Source organism: Pagrus pagrus (genome assembly GCF_965226575.1).
Source record: "Pagrus pagrus genome assembly, chromosome: 10".
Lineage (NCBI taxonomy): Eukaryota > Metazoa > Chordata > Actinopteri > Spariformes > Sparidae > Pagrus > Pagrus pagrus.
Genome location: NC_140194.1, coordinates 9,566,777 through 9,581,278, shown reverse-complemented (window position 1 = coordinate 9,581,278; position 14,502 = coordinate 9,566,777). Strand labels below are relative to the sequence as shown.

The window sequence follows — 14,502 nt, the reverse complement described above, 5'->3', positions numbered from 1 at the left end:
TTCACTCCCACTGGAACAAAGAGCCTCCTCCAAAGAATCAACGGCCCAGTAAACAATGTCTCTACACAAATCCCTAGCTGATTTTTTTCTTGTTATTCCCCGAGCCGAGATGACAGACTGGCAGGTTGTTGAAGGTCATCAGAGCAGTGCCTCCCGGTCCCCTGGAGCCCAGGTGATGGCCAGGCCACATCCCCAAGTGCTCTTGCTGCTCCGGGCCACAGCAGAGACAAGCCCACTGGGGTGCCACGTCGCTGTCTCCATGGAGATGAGGCGACAGGCTGGCCACGGCTCAGGCTCACACCTTTATGGTCAGCGACTCGCCGTCTCTGAGGAGTCCTCCCTTGCACAACAGCAGTTGCACACAAGTTGTGATCGCCCCCCACTCCCACCCCGAAACCATTCACTCTCTCTTTTTTGTTGTCTTCTTTAAAGCCGGTGCAAGCACAACGCGGCCAACAGTCCACCCCTCCTTGCCCTGGCAGTGCTACCCTTGTGAGGCCTGCTGGGAACAGTGGTGAGATGTTAGATTAGACCTTCAAGTCTGGGCAGGACCTGAGAGGGGATGCAACGCAATGGGACTGCCCACTCTGTCTATGGCTCATGCTCCATTATGGTTTTATCTGGGGGTGTGAAAGTATCATTCCCAAATGCTGTCTCCTTTAAGATCCTCTCACAATTGGCTGCTGAAGAAAACTGGCTCGACTGGCTCAGCTCAGTATCCCTGTTGATCTATGTTATCATGTCTCATTAGACCGACGATGTTTGACAGATAGTTGACTATGAGATGCATACTTTCAAATGTGCACATCACTGACAAGCAGCTTTAATGTTAGAGATCATATTGATTTTTAAAGCGGTATTATTCCTCATTGTGTATGTGGGTCCTAATCTGAGAAATGAATGATAACCTCTTCATCACTCTACCCCCTGAGTGTTCTTACTGGAAGCCATATTGATTTTGTTAGTCTGAGAGTCCTTGCATTGCCTGGCCTTTACCTCAGGGACAAATCTAATTGTTTATCTCTGGACAGACTTCTGCCTTTACTCCCTTCTGTCTCATTATGTGCCAAGATTTGTCAAGTCAAGTCTCTCCACACTCTCAAATCTCGCTTTACAACATGTCGTTCGGCAGAACACTACAGATGGCTTACTTATCAACAGACCCTCCCACATGGAATGTTACAAACATGACAGCACAACACACTTGCAAAAATATACACAAACTGAAATACAATGTAATCACACTCCGGAGACGCGATTACACACACTGACACACAAAACATGAGTCACTTTTTTTTTTTTTAAAGAAACACTGATTTTTGATATCTTTGTGGATGCTTTCTCCAAAAAGAAAAAAAAAAGATGGTTTGAGATCTACAACACACTGTGCAACAATAGTTACTGTTCATCACGACTTCATTAAAGGAAATGCTGTTGTCTTTTCTTGGTATTTCTTGTTGCAGATAACTAGTGACAGAATAACACACTGATCAAAATCACTGATTCAAATGCAACTGGTTACTTTAACCAGTTGAATCAAATCAATGGACACAATTCAGCTCACAATGCTACACTAGTTCAACACATCAAATAGGCATGGGGTGATTTGAGAATTGAATAGTCACCATATTTTACCTTACATTTGTTAAGGAAAAATATTAACAGATAGTACTTGGGGGGGGATACAATGTGGCAGCCAAGCCTTCAACTATGGTGACAGGCTTAGGATTTTGGAATAACTGGAAAGATGTGAGCTCATCCTCGTGACAACTGGAATAAACAGAAAATTAATATCCTAATGTACAGGGCTAAAAGTGATGATTCTTTTCGCGATTCATTGATTAATCCTTTAGTCTGTCAAAAAATTGTGAAACGCTTCCTCGAGCCCAAAGTGACGTCTTTAAAATGCTCCTTTTGTCCAACCAACAATCCAAAAGCCAAAGATTCATCATTTACCGTCATAAATGACGAAGAAAAGCAGCAAATCCTCACATTTAAGAAGCTGTAACCATCCAAAAATAGTTGGCAACCCTTTTTTTCGTCAACTTGCAACTCTGGGGCTGCATGTTAGCGAGCTACACAGCGGTTTCAAGTCACTCATATAAGAATATTCACGAGTTTCCCAATTTTGGAGATTCACTACAATCAACGTTTTTTAGCTCAACCCACAATAAAATCTTATGCCGTCACTTATTGAAAACAGTCCACATATCAGGTTATTTGTTCTGTGAGCAAGTGTAACTCAGCAGCTACACCTCATTTCCACTAACTCAACTGCTATTATGCAAAAATGAATGACCAAGGCTACTTTATACATCAATGCCATCCCCATGTTCTGCTTCATATATAAAACAAAACAAAACATTTACCTGAGAGTAAAAAGCTGTCTAGACTACATTAACTAGGGTATAGAAGCATACATTACAGTGGATGGATTTAAGTACTTGACTGGGGATGTCACTCACTCAAGAAAAAGTCTTCTTGAACAACTAAATCTACCCACACAATCATGTATGAAATGTCAATGAGTGCCACATGAGTGTACAAAAGAAAATAGTTTGAATACATAAATTTGATCAACATTTTCAAGTAATACATTAAATGTGTGTGTATGGTTTGAACTAGAGCCTATACAAATCATTTTAAAATAAATATATTAATCAGATATCCTGCAATATTTTCAAGGTTCTGAGGAAAAGGTAAAGGTTAATATCTAAAGTTTAGCAACTGTCTCGAACAACTTAATATTCTGACAAAACATTTTCGTGAATTTAGCGACCGGTGTTCTTTTTTTTCTTCTTCTTATCATCTTGCCCTCTCACCAGCTCTCCCAACTCTTTCAGGCCATTGGCAGCCCTCGGTCAGGTTTTATCACTGAGTTAACTCCAACGAAGTAGGCCAGATCGATAAGCACATTCTCAGAAAGGAGCCGGAGCACAGAGAGTTAGAGGCGCGGGGGAGAAAGGCGCGAGAGGCAGGGAGCAATCAGAGAGCTATGGATGTGTGTGCCTTCAGGAGTGGATCGATGCACTGACAGGAGCCCTGCTTTGTTCTCGCACAGCGCTCAGATGTTGGGCGTGCTTAACATGATTGCTTAAAGGTTTTTGTTTGCCTACTTGTGTTTTTGTTTGTCATTTTGCTCTACTTATAGTTTATCCTCCTGTCCCTTCTGTTAGTGAGTTACAAAGGTTGGTTATCTTGAGTCCCATTGTTCATTACTTAGTGATTTTCTTTTTTTAATTCAGCAGGGGTTTTCACAAGCATTTAACTCTAAGATTTTTGTCAAATTTCTGGGCATGGATAATGGCCAAGTCCATCACTAAAGGCAACAAAACTGAAAAAAGCAACTGTTCAGATGTATTATTTCTACAAAATGATGGTTAACAATAACCTAAAGCATGCTTTTGAAGCTATAAAAAAATCAAAAGGAAGGAAGCATTAAGAACGGCTGGTGTCCTTCGTTAAGTATATGGACTGTTTGCTTTTGACAAATTGGTCTTTGACATCCCTCGTCATTTCTCTAGTTCCAAGGTATTTTTCATCATTACAAAACTGCATTCTTTATCCCCCGCGCCACATGGCCACCCAAACCGAGTTAAGCACTTTGCCTCGCTAAATACCCTGCCAAGAATTACTTCTAACAAGAACTTGGGTGTGCCTGCCTCCTCACAGAAAGGTGTTAACCGCAAAGGACAAGTAGGTGTCAATAGATCTGCTCTCAGCGCCTATGGGACGTTGAGACGCATGAGCTCTTTTCCAAGGCTTAATAAGATAGCACAGATGCGCCCTTGTCTGAGCACAGCCCTGTGTCTCATTGTACTTTGCCCTCCCAACCCTGCCATTGCGAGACCTCTATTGCATTGGCTGCATGAGAGGGTCTCATTAGGACAGACAAACGAAAACCGGGGTCAAGGTATATAAAGGTAGGCACAACTAAGGAGCATGCCTCTAAGATGAGCTGGGAGCTCCACCACGTCTTAGGGCCACCCCTGCAGACCTCTGGCCCTCCCCATCATGACCTCCAATATCTACCATTATTTGATGAAGCAGAGCTTGATAATTATTTTGCGTGGCTGAAGAAGGGGGCACAGTGTGAAAAGAGTGTTTCACTCTAAGGGAAAGGATAGTAGGGGATGACAGAAAAAAAGAGAAAAAAAAAACTAACAAAAAAAAAAAAGATCAAAAGCAGGCCTTTCGCTTTTCATGCCTCAGAGGCTCCAAAGAGGATAAGGAACAATTGGGCCCTGGGTATCCTGTCCTCTCTGGCAATTAGACTCAGCTGATGAAGTGAAAGGGATGAATGGCAGGGTTCAAGGCCTTCTCTAGGATTCACACAACAGGGTGTGTTTTTACCTTCTTCTCCTTTATCTTCATCTCCCTTTAGAGTGGCAGAAATGCAGCTGAAATATTTCCAGATGAAGACAATGTGATTCAAGGTGCCAAATCTTAACCACGGAGGCTGATGAGATTGAAGAGGTGTGAGAGGAGCTAAGGGGCACGAGCAGACTTGCACGCAATCACATGTGCACATTGTCAAGACGGTGCACAAAGAGATGGTGCAATGTGTTCATAAGACATATTTATAAATCGAGTGTAGAATGCTATAAGTTTACATATTATGTATTCATCAGTATCCTCATCGACAATTAGAAGTTGCACAGCAGGTAGAGTGTTGCGTTCAATAGGGGGAAGCAGATGCACCTGACATATGGACAATTGTTCATCCAGATAGCGCTCAATGTGTTCAGAAACATACCTGATTGGTCACCAACACTCTCAATGCAATTTACAACAATTTAGTTTAGACAAAGAGCATGATTATCAATAGGACAAAACAGCATATGTCCATTTAAATAATGAAATAAAAGTTCAATCATGTCAAACTTTGTATTTCTATTCAAGATGTGTGGTAAGCTGTTAATGGTGAGCTGCAATTTTCACATTTTATACCACTGCTACCACTGGGTATTTGTTGTAAAAGGAATGTGCCAACAATTAATAGCACCAGGCCAAAAATATCAACCACTGCTTCCAGTGAGACAAACAACCACATAAATTTAGAAAATGATTTCTGCTTCTGCAAAATTAAAAGAAAAAAAAAAAATAAGTCAAGCAGCTTAATAACTTAACTGATAGTTCAAACTGTCGGTATGCACTGATTATACAACACTTCCCACCAAGTAGGTTCAACTAAAATCTGCTCTCTATATATCGCCTTGTATAATCGCTGTAGAATATGCATGTGCTGTATCACCCTTTCAAAATGTACGTGGTCCATGCCAACTTCTTAACAGCAATCCATAAATTATTTATTAAACTGTAGCATTAACACTTAGCATTTAACTTCAAGCCAAGTTCTCTGATGAAGTATTAATATGGCACACAAAGCTATATGTTCAGAGCTAAATAAGTGAAATGAAAGGGAATAAAATCTGGGCATCCTGCATTAAGATGCTACATTGAGGATGCTACAGGCAGCAATGCCACAACCCAACTGAGAATGATCAAGTGCCATATTGCACCCACTCTGGTATAACACCAAATATTGTTATACATTTAAACAATGTGATTAAATATTCCACCTTAACAGTTGATTTTTGTAGCTGTGTAGATTTAAGAAGCCCTCATATGAAATTCATAAACTTACGTAACACTTGCTGCCATTAGGGCGTCGTATATTTCACAGGACATTTCTTACAGTGTCCATGCCAGTAAATGGGCCCCCGAGCCTCGAACGATGCTGCCACACTGCACTAAAACCTTAAGATGATTAGTGATATTCTTAAAACCTAGCCCACTGATAATGTGTTTAAAGAAGCGATACGGCTTTTCCAAGCTTTGAGTTCAAAGTCTGAGAAGCATGGGGTCAGAATGCCAATGGGCTAAACAAAGAGTAGCCAAAATGGGCTTTGGGGGATTTGAAACTTAGGCCCCTGAAGCCCTTTGATCAAAACAGAGCTACGGCCATAGAAATACTAAGTATCACGTGCCTGGGACTGTGGCGCTGCCAAGGAATAGTGAGTTTGGCATGCAGGATGAGAAACTATATGGTCAATAATAGATAGAAATAATAATATAGTCTAGTGGGAAGCTAAGGAGCATGAAATCTTCCAACCAATGGCCGACATCCGAGATGATTTAAGGTAGTTTTTCAAAGCTGGACAGAGCCAGATGGCCCTGAGCACCAATGGGCACCAATACTAGCTTTAAACTTCCTAAACCAACATTATGAATGTATTTTGATATTTTGATATCAGACGCCTCTTTATTCTAAAACAACAAAGACGTGGAATGATGCTGATTGTTGCCTTCATTTGTGTAGATGTTAAAATTTCAATCAATTTTAGCTAAGTGTTTGGATAATCCCTTTTTTAAATTCAATTTTAATGACATATAAAAGATTAAATTGGGTAGCAAAAGCGTCTGTTTTAAGGATGTTATGTGCCAACTCTGTAAATATACAACTGGCTAATTAGTTCTACTTTGACTCTCAGCGAGCGTCCTGTTTTAGTTAGTAGGCTTGATGAAACACACAAGAATCAAAATGATTCAAACTCAAACCTGAACAGATTTTTACATCTTGTGCAAGCCTTGAGAAAATTAAGAAAACATGTTTTCATCTTACTCTAATAAAAATGCATGGAGTCTAAACGAATCCAACTGTGTTTAAAGTTAATATCCCAAAATTGGCAATAAGACTAACAATATAACCTTAACCAATCGTAGAGTGTGATTAATAAATGTTTTTGCCTTAACGTCAAGACACCTGAAGTCGTTAAATAAAAATGGGCACATAATCTAAAATCATAATCAATCAAAAACTCAATTACGCGTGTTTATTATCATCCTGTCAGTTATAGTGAAACACCTCTAGGCTGCTACATCAACAACTGATTAGTGCTGGAGACAGCCATAATGACAAATAGAACATATGATGGAGAAGACGATTAAACTGAGAGAATTTCAATTAGCCTGTGTGAGGTCTTTGAATATTTCCTCATGGCACTGGTGGTTAGCTCATATTTAAACAGTTATCACCGTGTTTCCAGTACACATTAAAAGTATTCAGAGGGGTGCATGGGGCGTCACACAGTGCGACTGGTGACTGAAGTATGGGAAAGCAGACTAACCTGCATTGCATTGTCATTGTTTTGTTAGAATAATATCACATTCTGGATAAAAATGAAAATATGCCTTTTAAGTTAAGTGTAAAATCTGAATAGGTCTGGCCATATCCCATAATGACATTACATTGTTATCTTGATATGAGACTGCATATCGTCTTAGATTTTGGATTTTGTTATATCCCAATATAGCACGAGTGTTGTCTTTTCCTGATTTTAAAGGCTGCATTACAGTAAAGTGATGTAATTCTCTGAACTTACCTGTTCTGCTTGTTTTAATACTTGCCTTTACCCACTTAGTCATTATGTCCACATTACTGATGATTATTTATAGAAAATATCATTGTGTTGATAGGTTGTGATAGCACCAAGAGTCACCCCGATGGACCCACCATCGATGTCAAGGTATTAGATCAAAAACTCATTTATGAAGTGCTTTTCCAAGAGATTTAAAATATCAAGATATACTGTGTATCGCAATATAGCTTTAAAATATCCTAATATTATTGTGAAGCCACATCATCCAGCGCTATAGCAGACATATTTCTTTTTGGTATGTACCTACATGCACTATACTGTAAGCCTATCAGCTGTGGTTTTCATGAATTTCAACACCTACCTTTAATGTCTCCTCTAGCTTTTCATGTTTGTCTGAAGGATCTTCAACGGTTAACAAAAGTTACCAGAAGTTATCTTAAGTCCCCTTGGACCAAATTGCATTATGATACAATAAGTTTGTTGCCTACTGGAGGAAGGGCAAATTCGGATTCGAACAATGATTATTCTAATTTCATTTAAATATCTCAGTTAATCGCTTGGTATATAAAACATCGGCAAGAGTCAATAACATCTGCTTAGACCCCAAGGTGGTTTCGTATTAGAGCTGGCCGAACGTGCGTATATCAGCCGATATATTGATATCGGAATTATTTACTCTCCAATATCAGCATCGCTCCCAAAACTGAATATTGGTTGGGCTCTGCACAAAATGTCTTGTTTTGACCGACCACCAGCTCAAAACACAAAAAGAGACGCAACATTATCTTTCATTCAATGTCGATATGACATTGAATGAGACTGAAATATTTCATACGAAAGCTTACCTAACGTGTGAGGTAAAAGGATCATAAAAGGGAAATAGTTTGAAGATTGTAATGAATAGCTTGTCAGGTTCAAGTCGAGCAGCTTTTCAGCACTTTCTTTATACAAATCTTCATTCCGCTCCAACCTCTCCAATAAAGCCAAAACTAAAAAGCACAATAAACTGGTCGTATGTTGAAAGTTATATTTGATATTTTTCCTCTCCTGAACAAGTCTTTCGACACTGCTACCACCAGTATACATTTAAACTGAGACGAGATATTCGTCCTTCTTATTCATAACCAACAAAAACTTGTTCAATTATTCAGACTATTACCACTGGCAGATCCCTCCTGATGACACAAAGAGATGGGATGCACATAACATATTGGCCATCTTGTTTTAATTGTTAAAATTTTCTCTCCTTTTTTTCTTTTTTCTTTTTTTTTTTAAAGGTGACAGGGCCATTACTCCAAAGTCTCCACTTATCAGCAGTATCGCTGAGGATTAATGGTTTCACTTGTGCTAGTAAGAAATGTTTAAGTTGTCCCGATTATCAGTGCAAGAAAAAGAATAATGGTTATTTGTCATTGTGTTAAGCAGGCAGAGAGACTAATCTAACAAAACAGTCAGTTAAGAGCGTGATTAACCCTTTCTGGTGAGACTGAATGGTTTGCATGTGTGTTGGACTGTGCACAGCAGTCAAGCCCACTGTCTGTGAATGAACGCTTGCCTTGAGGAGAGCTGTGTCAAACTGATCTATAGTGCAATAACCTATCAGAAGCTATAATATTAAGTTTAAGATAAAACTATGCTGAAATGATGGCAGTAAAGGCTAAAGAATCTAAACACGTGCACATAGTTCATATCCCTTTGAATATCAATGTAATATTCTCTGTATCATTCCCATTTAATTTGGTGCATAAATAAGATTGTGATGGGTAAACTTTCAGGCCAAGAGATGAAAAAGGTTTCCTATTTACATACTCCATAGGAACAAATGATCTAATGCTTGAAAAACCAGTGGCGGAGAATCAAGAACTTGAGGTCAATCAATAACAATCATGCAGCCAAGAAGAAGCAGCAACTAAAGGGAGAAAAAAATGTTGAATGATGAATCCAGAGTGTTAGAGTTAATATTACACTAGAATAATACTCAGAATATTCAACGATCTGATGGATAAACATTTACTCAATTAAGAATATATTGTAAATTACAGCCTAAAATTTAAAGGTGCACTATGCAGTTTTGGGGAGGAAATTTTTAATCAGATGAGACAGATCTCCTTGACTTATTTTGTTATGCCCAAACAAACTAAATACACAAACTCTCTTTGTTTCCATGACTGAATAAACAAACTGACCTTAAAGGACAACACAATTTCATGCTGTTTTACTTTGTTTATATTTGGCGGACCCTGCCACCTTTTCTAGCTTCAAACAGTATTCTGGGGACCTGCTTTTCCTCTGAGAACAGCTTGTTTATTCAGTTATGGAAAAAAAAAAATCAATATTTCTGAGTTTGTATTTATTACCTTAAATATTAAAATTCAGAGTTTTAATTTCTTCTCCAAAATTACATAGTGTGCCTTTAAGATTACATTTTTACATTTAAACTGAGACTCCTGGTTTGTTTGCAACAACAGCAATTACCACCACCAATAGCTGCCATACTACCCGTTTAACACATTTGTCTGGTGCAGGATTTTTTTCCTTACAGCAGTACAGTCCCTGAAGCTTTTGTACTGGTTGTGCAGGCTTGTTCCTGCTCCGGTAATCTCCTGCATTATTTTCCTTGTCTGTCACCTTTATAGTATCTATTAGCCACTTTCTACTATCTGTTTGTGGGGCATTTTCTCTTCCTTTTCCCCATGAATGTTTTATATATTGGAGGGAGAATGATTGTTCTTTGCAATGAGGCCAGCGCGTGGCCTCAGTAAGACAAATTGCTCCAGAACGTCTAAATGGCAGTCAATGATAACTCATTGTAAGGAGAGTAAGTGACTTCCAATGGAGTGGATAGGGGACAGAGAATAATGGCAGAGCACAGGTGAAAAATAGATGTTTGGCTCGGTGTAATTACTCCATTAGGGGGCTCTCTGTTAATCTACCAAACCACAGCAAGTGTTTTTACAGCAATGAGGAGGTGACGGGCGAAAATGACTGCAACTGGACAGAGAGGAGCCCCGCTACCTCCCCAATCACAACACACACTATGAAGTGTTTACTAATGGACAAATGTACTCTCAGTCGGCGCTCTCTGCAGCATCCCACGAGCTACTCCAGTTACAAGTAAGTGTGGTGATAGATGTATTGACGAAGTTCATCATTGAGCTGACATATTAATTACCTGCAATATGGTCCCATGCGTTCAGAGTGCTTTAACCTCCCCTGTCTGGATTGTGCACTGGGAGATGGATCAGCTGTGGGCCTGTTCAACATGAAAATCTGGGTTAGAAACAAAAAAAAAAGGGGACAAAGGAAAAAACCCACCCGCTGGAAATCAACACCCCCCCATTCTGCTGATTTCCAGACAAACATAATGATAACAATTTTTTGACCATTTGGTGTCTGCTGCTTCCGCCTGTGGCAATCTAGACAAAAGAAGCCTGGAAAAAAAAAAAAAACATGCTCCAATATGGTCTTAAGAGTTTATTCTGACCACACAATCTGTTTTCTTAAGTCAACTTTTAAAACACTGCTATGAGCAGTGCCCACAGCTTTATCACTGAAGCTCAGATTGACCTTGTGTTCACCTTTATACTATTTCCCATCTGTTTAGGTTCCACCCTAGAATCCATCCCAGTTGGCTGTAGGCCCACTTTGCATTGGGCTTTCTCAGTGGAACCCTGAACAAAACCCTGTAGGAGCAAAAAAGACTCTCTGTTCGGCCTATTTCAGAGAGATTTCTGCTTGCATCTCGGCATTTTCTTTTTCAACGCTCGACAAGCCTACTTGGACTTCTCGGGCTGTTTCCCCCCATGTGCAACAATAAAGACAAGCCCAGAAAGTGTAAGAGATTTACCCTTCTGTTGCTGCAGCTCGAATCGGTGCAGTCCTCCAGCATATGGCAGAGTAATGTCAGAATAATGTGGTCGATTCTGAAGCTTTTTAAAAAAGGTAAACGGTGATCAACATACAGTGAGGCTGATAAGGAAAAACAGCCACCAATGTAAACACAAAGAAGTGATTAAATTTGCAGAAAATGAGTCCGCTCTTGTTTCTTTAAGTGCGCCTACTGTTTCATTTAACTTACATTAAGAGTTACAAGTGAATTAAGGCTGTACACATTTATCTACATCCTTGGTTATAGCTCTGCTGATACCAATCCTCACAGCAGCAGCTCATTAGAGGGGTAAACTGACCTTCAACTAGATAAAAAAAAAAAAAAAAACGTTGAAAGCTATCAGCAGGCAGGTGTACATGGCTCAAAACACACACAAAGGCACCAATAGGGGAAAATACAAGGCGTCCAGCTGGACAATTTTCACTGCCCCAAAAGCTACAGGTTGCGGTAAGGGGACTTCAAATGCTAAGGACAGTGAGAGGTGCCATTATCACTCAGTGCTGAAAACGAGCACGGTGACCCGATTAAAGCGAGAATTTCTGGGTCACGGTCTTGTTTTTCAATGCTTAATTTGTCTATCGATAGTGACACGGTCCGTGGCTTGCACCTACCTGTAATATTATCTTTCTAAAAGTCGTGGTTCAGACAGGGCCCTTGTCACTGTAACCCAACACGGAGTGAGAGAGCGGGTTGGCCTGCAGCGTGTAGCAGGGAGGAAGCACCGGCTGCCCGCCCGCCTGCCTGCCTGCCTGGCTGGCTCCGCCGTGCAAGTTGCGGGCTGCGGCGCCGCTCAGTGGACGCTCCGGTGTCTGGAGCTTCTCCTGCCTTCACTTCAGTCACGGCAGCCTTGCGGGCATGCAAGAAGTAGTGAAGAAGAAAGTCCCTTTTTTTTTTAGAAAAAAGTTTAGAAACCCCAAACTTTTCTTTCTTTCTTTTTTTTTTTTTTTGGAAAGTATTTAGATGGGGGTATTATTGTATTTTGTTTAGGCTCCAAGTTTTGGGAAGTTTGAATTCAAACCCTTCAAAATAAAAGAGAAAATGTTTGTAGGGTGTTTGTTTAAAATGTTTCTGAGACATTTTTCATCCATAGGTGGAGGTGTGATTGTATCAGATAGATATATAGATATATAGACAGACAGACAGACAGATAGATAGATAGATAGATAGATAGATAGATAGATTTTATGTTTATTAGTTTTGTTAGATATATCAGTTATAGCTAATTGAGCACATGGAAAGGTCATTGAAGTTTGTCCATGGCTTTGAGGGTGTTTCCTCTGTAATTAGAGCAGCCTGTCATACTTTCGCACACCAACACGCTGTAGCTCCTTCCTCCAAAACTTTGTTCCGTACAGCCTGCTCAATATTTTGTGAATATGTGCGTGCACCATCTTTGAAAACCTAAGTTTCGACTTCAGTCTGTGATATGTGAACCGCATGCATCCAATTCAAGCACCGGCTTTGTCTTAATTGTGCCAGTGTGAATATGCAGCCATACCATGAACTCACACATTCTGCTTCACCTGAGCTGAGAAGTGGTGGGTTTGTTTCGGTGGCCTTTGGTGTACAGCAACAAACAAGTTCACAGTGTCTGTGGTCCAGCCTTCTCGGGGGCTTCCTTTTGCATGAGACGCACTGCCCTTCATCTCATGCTAATGTAGTACAAAAAAGATATCCAGCTTTAAAGACATGGCAGTCAGTTAAAAAAAGGGCTGTGCTTCGTGTTTGAAGCCATAAATGTGACAGAAGACTTCAAGAGGAAGACCCAAGACTGGCAGTCTAAAGATGAGTGAGAGGCGGACAGGCAACATGTTTTTTTCCCATCCAGAGGGATATTCTGTGGCCAAGCTTGATTATTAGAGATGAAGGACAGGCTGAGAGGATGTGGGATTGTTAAATCCTTGAATCCTTTCACCAAAGCCCCCCTCCTCCTATAACATTCTTCTGCACTCCATCTCTGTGCATTTCTGGTGCACCCTTGATTTTTCTCTCTTTTCTTTTTAAGACTGAATGAGATTCAGATTCCCCGACGATATGCAAAAAGCAGGAGAGAAATATGGAAATATCATTTGGCACTCTGCAGCATCAAACTTGGGTATTTAGAAAATAATATAAATGTATATTGCATGCTCCCAAACTAAACAGACCTTATGTAGTATTGAATTTCAGTTGTTGGCGGGATTTCATGGGCTCACCCCACCAATAACTAATCACTACACTGCATATGTAGACAGCACTTCAACTGTCTATGGTGTTATGTGAAACCCTGGCTGTGGATTCAAAACCTCTGCTCCCCTTGCTATGAGAGGCTGTGCTTCATTTGATGCCCTGTCCATTATTGCCAGCATATTTGAAAAGTGCTAAGCCTTGAAACGAGTCCCATATTATTTCAGGCCGGACTGAATATTTCACGGCAGGAGGCAGAAAATGAGACCTTCCCTCAAGAGACTGCCTGCAGTGCATTCTACTTGGTGCAGCAATCGGAAGGTCTCATACTGTGCAAAACACACTCGAACAAACAATTATATATTTATCTGCCGCACTTGTGAGATTTTTCTTTATTTTTGTGTTTGTGTGTGCGGTTGTACGGGAAAAATGGGGGGAAAAGAAATGCAAAATTGAAGGATACTGTAAATATGGAGAGTCCTCTAGTTTTGTGCTCCCTCAGATTGGTATCAGCACACACACATCAGGGTACAGTGAGTAATCAGCGACCCATAAAATAAGGTGTTTTATCACCACCTTTGGAGCAGGAGCACATTCCAGGGGAAACTGGAGATCCCTTTGAGTTACGCCCAGAGCAAAACAGCAGCGGGCTAAAAACAGAAAGCTAACCAGATTGATTCCTGAATCACCCGTGCCTGCTTGAAATTGGATCCCGGTCTTGTGAGATTAGCCGACGACAGTGTCTGTGTTCTGGTGCATGATTCCATAAATGTGTAGCAGAGTGGTGGAGGGTGGACTCGGTTGTCTGGTAACAATGCTGTCTTTTGACTGATTCAGGAGCGCGCTTGTCGAGTTCAGTGGCAGCGTAGTTTTTCTGAAATGCTCGCAGGCACAGTGTTCATGGGTTCAAGAGTGGCAGGACAAGGAAAGTTCCTGAGAAAGCTCTATCACCCTTAGACTACAGAATGAACTTCCAGTGAGGAACATATGTAGGTGTGTTGTAGTCTCGTTACAGTCACCCACTCAGACTGCCCTCTGCATATTTATACATTAATACTGTTTGAA

The 14,502-nt window shown here is 40.5% G+C and overlaps 1 long non-coding RNA gene across 3 annotated transcripts in view; it reads right to left on the bottom strand.

The window, feature by feature from the left end:
• Positions 1-11,978, bottom strand: part of LOC311263449 — a 115,259-nt gene extending 103,281 nt beyond the window's left edge. For 2 of the 3 annotated variants that reach the window (XR_014623348.1, XR_014623349.1), the window contains exons 1-3: positions 11,883-11,978; positions 11,230-11,311; positions 10,555-10,635 (exon numbers count right to left, since the gene is read on the bottom strand). This is a non-coding gene — a long non-coding RNA (uncharacterized lncRNA). The remainder of the gene's footprint in view (positions 1-10,554; positions 10,636-11,229; positions 11,312-11,882) is intronic. The other variant, XR_014623350.1, reaches the window with a different exon arrangement.
• Positions 11,979-14,502: the final 2,524 nt, after the last annotated feature.